The 8,257-nt window shown below is 42.4% G+C and overlaps 1 pseudogene; it reads left to right on the top strand.

Annotated features, from left to right (window-relative positions):
• The first annotated feature begins 5,785 nt into the window (after positions 1-5,785).
• On the top strand, positions 5,786-6,549 carry LOC116073391 (annotated as a pseudogene).
• Positions 6,550-8,257: the final 1,708 nt, after the last annotated feature.

Below are 8,257 nucleotides of genomic sequence, written 5' to 3'. Positions count from 1 at the left end.
ACACACACACACACACACATACACACACACAAAATATGTACACACATATTTTAATATGCCTAACTAGCTCAGTGGCTGTGCATTTCCAAACTTCCCCACAGCTAGCACACACTCCCCTCCAGTATTCTTGAGTTAACACTTTCTAAATCTATGTTTTATCTTTGCTGCCCTGTTTCCTTCTAGCCAGCCCTCTCATGGGGTTATTTTCCCTTTGCACCTACATTGCCAGATGATTTCTCTCCTGCGGCTCTTAAATTTGATCTCTCTGCTTCTGCATCATGACAATTCTGTTCCTTCTCTCCTCTGTAGTTTCTTGCCTGGGAATCCTAAAAGTCCCCCTCTTTCACCCTCCCCAGCCATTAGCCATTGGCTCTTTATTGATTAATCAAAAACCATTTGAGACCCTCAGCATCTGAACACGCAGACTCCAGTGTAATTTTGAGAGCCAAAGACAAAGTATTAGAACCAATCCCCAATACTATACATGTTTTCTACTTCCCCAGGTCCTCATATTGGACCTGACTCATAGCTAAAACTGTGAAAATACTCCTGGAATCCATGCTGTCTGTCACATTTTGGGACTTCACTTCCTGGCCTCTGAATCTTCCAGAAGCATCAAAAACTGTACTTTAGGTAGAAAGATAGGAAGACACTGAGGGATAGGGTCCCATCTAATGACATGTGTCTTTCTAAGACCCATTTTGTAGCTCCTAAGCCCCTACTCAGATGATCCTGGGCATGGGTATCCCCATGATCGATATGGAATGCTCTCTGTAAGCAGTTGCATCCCCTCAATGGATGTATTCTTTGCCACTGTCATCAATAATTTATGAATCAAAAGGACTGATCTTAGTAACTGAAGCCATTACAACCTACCAAAAATAACTTGTGCTTGTGTGGGAACAAGAACAACTTGTAAACATGGAAACAATCCATTTTGAAACCCTATGAGCTCCAGGGAAACATATTTCACAATGATCCTCCCCTGTTGAAGAAGAGGGGAGCCCCTACATGGCATTCCTTCACCCAGTTCAACTTTATAACCAACTTAAGAGGTGGTTTCTATAGAGTTACAAGTGGTAAAGAAAATGAGGCAGACCTTGGTGGCCTGTTTTCTAAGATCTGAATATCATTTGAAAGTAAATGTAGCAGAGAAAGGGTTCAGAAAAAAATAAAATTCGACATTTATTATGAACTAATTTTCCATAGCACTATAATAATCCATTAACTCCAGAATAAAACTGATATCATTATTATCACTTTACAGCAACATCTGGTCTGATATTTTCCAAGGCAAACAAAAGCATAAAGTGCAACTGTGTCTCCTTAGATGTTCTTCTATGCTGTTTTGCATGCATGCACACAGAGGAGGGTATGTGTGTGTGTGTGTGTGTGTGTGTGTGTGTGTGTGTGTGTGTGTGTGTGTATGTGTAATGAAGCCTGTTACCCAAAGTAGAAAATGCCCAGTGCTAAGAAGGTTCCAGTTTAGTCAGGGCCCATGTGTTATCTTACTCGTATTTTAATAGGAGAAAGGCCTCAAAATTGAATTACTGTCTGACAATTTGGTTCAGAAGAGGGCATTGAAAACAAACCTTGTAGGATCACATTGTGTATGTTTTACAAGGTATGTCATAGCACATGTTTAAATCTCATGGATTTTATGCTTGGGTATGAGAGGCCTGGGGCAGTGAGTTCTGAGGTCAGAAAACATAGAAATGGTGAAATAAAATGCTGTCTCTACAGCTATAGAGACGAACCATAACCCTCTCAGTCTACAACATGATACTAGGAAAAAAGAAAGTGCAAGAGAGGAAGAATGGGTATGCACCTTGGGCTAGGGAGCTGGTGCCATGCATAAAATGCTTATTGTGCAAGTATGGGGACCTGAGTGTGAACCCCAAGAACCCACATAAATCCTGCACAGTGACACGCAATCCCAATAGTCTTACAGTGACACAGGAGAAAGAGACAAGAAGATCCCCAGAAGCTGGCAGGCCAGCTAACCTGGCATATGTAACAGCAAACAACAAAAGACTGTGTTTCAAGCAAGGTAGAAAGTTAAAATCAACCCCAGAAGTTGTCCTCTGACCTCTACACAGGAACCACGTCACATGCATCCTCATGCGTATGCAAGTGCCAATGACCACCACTCACCTCCAGCTGTGGTCATCTAAAATGCCTCTAGACATTGCCAAGCAATCCTCTGCCTCAAGGAGAAGTACAAAAACCCCCACCCCCATCTACACTGAATGTCATTTTGGTTATAAAGGAGGGAAAACATCATTTTCAGAAAAATAAAATAAAAGTAGAGATCACCTTAATAAGCAAACTAAGCTGGGCTCTGAGAGATCAATATCATGCACAAGTTTACATATAGGTTCTAGATGTTCTTTAAAGTTAGCCATGGCAATGCGAACCTGAAATACTAGTACTTGGGAAGTGGAGGCCAAAAATCCAAGGCCTCAAGGTCATACAGTAAGTTCAAGACCAAGCTGGGCTACATTAGACTCTGTCTCAAAAAAAGAAAAAGGACAGTAAAGGGGGCCAATAGGAGGAGAGTGCAAGCCAGGTAAAAGAGGGATGAATGTGATCAACCTGGAATACAACATGTGTGTTAATTACATTTCTCATCTCTGTAACAACACCTGACAGAAGCAATTTGGGGGACAAAGGACTTACTTGGTTTGAGGGGATAGGCATGGTAGCAGAAGGGTCCATCACAGGAGCATGCAGGGGCTGCTTGTCTCATGGCTTTGACTAAGAAGCAGAAAGACTGGGGTCAGAAGGGGTCTGGACTATAGCATTTAAAGCTAACACCTCAGTGACCTACTTCCCACCTCCTAAAAGTTCTACAGTCTCCCAAACTAGTACCATCATTTAGGGAGCAACTGCTCAAATACATGACATTTTTACATCCAATCCACATGTATGAAAACATCATACTGAAATTTGCTATTTTGTTTAGAATAACATACATGAGTAATTTAAATTTTTGAAATATATCTAAAACTGAAGGAGGGGGAGGACCGCTGATGTAGGCCTTCCAGACAGGAATATTGATTTTTTTTTCCTGTTTATAAGCTACAAAAAGCTTCTGGCATTTTGTTACAGCAGCTGAAACAAACTGAGACAACATTCATTTGCTCTTTTATTCTTTCAGTCATTTGAAGAAGAATCATGGTGGCCTAGATACTTGCTTAGCAGGGACTAGATTTGACAGGAATGGGCAGGCATTTGGGACCCACAAAGGCCCCTTAAGCCAATGAGAACCCAGTGTTCTTCTGAAAGAAGCTGTAGGATCCTGAGGCAAGGCAGAGGAGAATCAGGACAACTCCCTATGGGAACCACTGAGGAATACAGCTGCCAACGTGAGTAAGGAAACTGAAAATGGAGGACAGGGCAATGAGTATAAAAAGTACCCAAAGCCAGAGTTGCTGATCTGCCTGCTGCAGCAAGACATAAGGCTGGACAAGAAAGTCATGACAGTGATTTCTTCCCTGAACAAGCTACTGAGGAAGTCACCTGCTTCTCAGCACCACAACTTGTGTTGTTCAAAGACTGCACAGCACTCGAGATGATAAACAAAAGAGATTCATTTATAAATCAAAGGCTCATGTTTAAAAAAAAAAAATCCAGAGGGCAGCTGTCAATATTTTTCTGCTTGTGTTTAATTAATCTAATTTTCTGCAGTAAATGTCATATGAAGATAATTATTGGTAAATTACTATAATATCCAATTGAAGTACTTCTCATGGCTGTTTGCCAATGGGGGGGGGCGGTGAAGCCTATACATGGTAAACGAAAGGCTTGGGTGGAGCCTGAGCCCTGAGATAGAACTCATTCCTCACTGAGAATTCCTAAGGTTTGGTCCCCATAGTGTACTAACAGACTACTAAAAAGCATATAGGGAATTGGGAAATGTGAGAAATATTTGCCTGGAGTAAAATGGGGAAAATTCTGCTTCTTTCTTCTCATGTAGTCTGAACTCTGTGTTGACCTTAGCCAAGCCATTTGAATCTATAAGATATGAAGCAGAAGATGCCTGATCACACAGCCACAAGGTCATGCTGTGTCACACCAAAGAGAACACTGTGGGTTTTCACCTACTATCAAGCAACCCAGTAACTCTGAGAACTCTTGTGTTCTCTGCCAATATATTTCCTTCCACTTAGGAAGGCCAGCCTTCTCATGATGCCAGCAACTAAGAATTTTGACCAAGACATAAATAACTGGAGGCAAGAGAGAGAGAAGCTGTATATTAATCAAGTTTCCTACTCAGGTTAGGCTCGCTGTGAAAGGCAAGAGCAGCTTGCTTTTAGAAATATGATGGTGGCAGCCACAAGCCATTTAGCTTTGATAAATGCAGAGACTGTGGCTTGGAGGGCACCTGTCTCCAACTAAAATGGGAACAGAAAGAATTATGACCAGAGAGATGGGAGAGGGCAGTCGATCCATTTACCAGAACTCGTGAAATGAAGTCATTAGCCAACAAACAAACAAAGGGCAGAAACATTGTTCAGTCTGCTATCATAACTTGAGGCCCCTACTTAAAAGAATTATTAGAATGAATGACAAATATCCCAGGCTGGTTGTGAATCAAGGCAGCTTTACCTCCTGAATTGTCTGCCTAGCTCCTTAGTATGCTCCCAGAGAACCCTCCTCAGCAAGCTGCCCACTGTAGAAGCTCTGGACAGACTGGTAGTTCATGTTTAGGTACTCGATAAACATCTATTGAAAGAATGGACAAATTGTTGCCTCGGTTCTGTGAAAACGGCCGTACTTTTAGCCACTTGAATGTACAGCCTCACTTAAGGGTGTTCATTCAAGCATTTCATATGCTTGTATGTTTGTTCATAGATGCCAACCAACAAGATGGCTGCCAATGATGCTTGGAACTTAAAATTTATGCTACCGTATAACCCCTTCTTATCCTAAACAGCAATGAATAGGTTTGTCCAATGTAACCAATAATAGTTCAGAAATGATTAAGGATCACTTCTAAGCCTACATCACAAAAGATACTATAGCCACCTTACTCTCCCGGATAGCTGGAAAAGAGCTAAACTGTCGCAGAAGAAAACTCTAGAAGCTTTCCACAAGATCCACATAGTGAAGAACTAAGGTCTGTTTGTTTTGCCAGGAGCCAGCATGAACATATAATACAAGTGGACAAACCATTTTGGACTCTTCCAGTCTCAAGCAAACCGTCAGAAGTCTGCAGCCGCATGAGCAACTGCAGCATAGAGCCAATCACTCAACAGAAACTACACCCTAAGCACAGGGGAGAGAGGGGAGAACTCTCCACAGAATCGGTGCTTAGAACAGAAATTGGAAGCCTAAGAATCTGACCTCTCATACAATGCGGTTTGGCCCACTTCCTTTCTAACCAGTCATCTGTAAGCCATTAAACCAGACACATTATGAAGGCTGGGCCAATCCCAGACCTGGAAACAAATACCTGGTTCTAATGTGAAAATGACTTAATGCCTCCTCACTTTCCTCTTTTCTAAGGAATATAATCTTATCTCAATTTTTTCTCATATATATATATATATATATATATATATATATATATATATACACCAATATCTGGTTTGGTTTGGTTTGGTTTGGTTTGGTTTTTCAAGACAGGATTTCTCTATGTAGTCCTCGATGTCCTGGGCTTGCTTTGTAGACCAGGCTGGCCTTGAACTCACAGAAATCCACCTGCTTCTGCTTCTGCTTCCCAAGTGCTGAGACTAAAGGTGTGCACCAGTCCTAGGTACATACTCTTATGTATTCCTAACCCATAAACAAAAGTTGGCAGGCAAGATTTTACTTCTGCAATATCCCACAGTGCTAAGGAGTCCTTTGCCAGCTCTAATCTGGAACATGGTGGCGTGTTTGCCGTGGGCAGTGCAGTGGCTGCAGCACCTTCTGACCTCAGGACTGTGTCAGAGAGCAGGGGATGGCTATACCCATTCAGCACGGCCACCCAAAGAACTGCTGGGGAAGACTGCAGTTGTGAGGACCCTCCTGATGGACTTGGTCCCTCTCTTGCTGAACAGGCCTTAAGGCTAAAAGCTGTTAAACTGGAAAAAGAAGTCCAGGATTTAACATGGAGATACCAGAGAGCTGTAGCTGATTGTGAAAACATAAGGAGAAGAACCCAGATATGTGTGGAGGACATGAAGATGTTTGGAATCCAGAGGTTCTGTGAGGACCTGGTGGAAGTGGCAGACATTTTGGAGAAGACTATCAAGTACTTTTCAGAAGGAGCCCAACCTAAGGACCACAAGCTTACTCTGGAAAAAGTCTTCCAAGGGCTGTCCCTGTTAGATGCAAAGCTGAAGAGTGTGTTTACCAAGCATGGCCTAGAAAAAAAAAATGACACCCACTGGTGACAAATATGACCCTCATGAGCATGAACTCATCTGTCACATGCCAGCAGGTGTTGGGGTACAGCCTGGCACCATGGCATTAGTTCAGCAGGATGGCTACAAACTTCATGGCCGCACCATTAGACTTGCACAAGTGAACATGGTAGTGGAGTCTCAGAGAAGGCTCTGAATAGGCCACTGGAACCAAACCCTCTCCCAGAATCAGTCACATATGTCTCCTTTATTTATTAAGCTGATTTGTATTATACATGAGGTCCTTCGTGTTCTCCATTTCTGATTTAGTCACATTGGCTGTATCTCTACAGTGTCTTACTGGGTTTATGTGACCTGCTAGTCTCATTGGGAATCCTGCCACTAGGCATTTGAATGATGAGTGTCATGTGGCCTTTATCAAAATGTTTACAAAAAAATCATTTAAATTGGTGCTCTGATGACTGAATCCAAAATCTTCTCACCTGTGCTTCCCTCTAGCTGCTGGAATTAGTGCAGCATCCTGTATCTTGTATTTTTTGAGAAAGGGAAAAGGTAGGGATTGGTTTGACATTTAGGTACGTAGATGGCAATACCTTACCCTTGTATAAGTTTAGATCATTTGGGCTGGTGTGTAGAGAGATTTCCCAAGGCTCCTTTTTTATTTCACTTTTTCCAGTCATCTCTTGGGCTTGTATTCCCTGTGAGGGTCACATTCGCACTGTTTTATAGCCACCCCTTTCTGGTCCCTTTTGGAAGGGCTAAAGGGTCAGGCCAGTCTTCCTTTCTTATTGTTGGTAAGGGAAATGAATACATCTATCATTAAACTGAGCTCAAGTCTAAGAAAGGCAAGCCCTGGTTACCTTGACAACACAACCCAATCCCAGGGAGACCAAAAGCCTCCATACATCTCAAATTGGAGAAATAGACTTTGGGGACCCGGCATGATGGCTGTCAATTCAAAAATAAAAACAAAATATTAAGGTGGGAAAGCAGAAAGAGTCCTTTGTCACCCACAGCTCTAGGTAGGTGAAGCTCATGTTGGAAGATTTCTACACGGGTATCATCAAGATTGAATCTTGTTCTCCTTGATGAAATGATTAGATAGTGGAGGTGAAAACTGTTGTTAAAATGTGTAAACAACAGCAAGGCATGACAGAGAACCTTCAAGGTTCCCTTAATCAGTCATTTCCTGAGTTTCACACACCAGAGTGAGATCTCTTCACATACTAAATGGGCTGTCCTGTATCACCAACCAACATTTATTTCTGATTGTATGGCTCTGAGCCCGATTCACAGAGCTAAACTGCTCCTGGATTCCTGACCCACAGTATTGTGGTAATAAATACATATTAGTCTTTGGAAGCCTCTGGATTTGGGGATAATTTTTTTCTATAACAATATATCAGCAACATGGTGTGTTACCAAGGGGTCTGTTTACAAAACTTTCCAGCAATGCAGAGCTATTGCAATCCCAGACTGTCAACACAGCATATATCTACACTGAATCTGTATAGGAATAGGCCGATTGGCAGCCAGACAAGGATGAAGGAGGGAGTTGGGGGGGAGCACCCCTAACTACTGAACTACTTCCTACAAATAGATTTATGATAAGAGAGGGCATTGCCTTTGGTAAATGAGTGTGCATCAGATTCTTGGAACCAGTGCGGGTTTCCTGATAGGATAAGGGCAAAGAACTGGGCGGAGATGGCAGGAGTAGCTAAAGGGCTTTGGCAGTCTTCTTGCCAGACAGTAAAAGAACAGTTCTTTCAACCAGGACACCTAGCTTCCCATCTGGAAAAGTCCACCATTGTAAAAATGAGGTCCTTCAATTGTCCAAACATGCTTGATTCCCTCCTGCTTGGTTCTGCCCCAACTCAATGAACAAAGATGGACACCAGCATCCA

This window comes from Mastomys coucha, unplaced genomic scaffold (genome assembly GCF_008632895.1).
Source record: "Mastomys coucha isolate ucsf_1 unplaced genomic scaffold, UCSF_Mcou_1 pScaffold10, whole genome shotgun sequence".
Lineage (NCBI taxonomy): Eukaryota > Metazoa > Chordata > Mammalia > Rodentia > Muridae > Mastomys > Mastomys coucha.
Note: the sequence above shows the minus strand (reverse complement) of the source record. Positions and strands in the feature narration are given on the sequence as shown.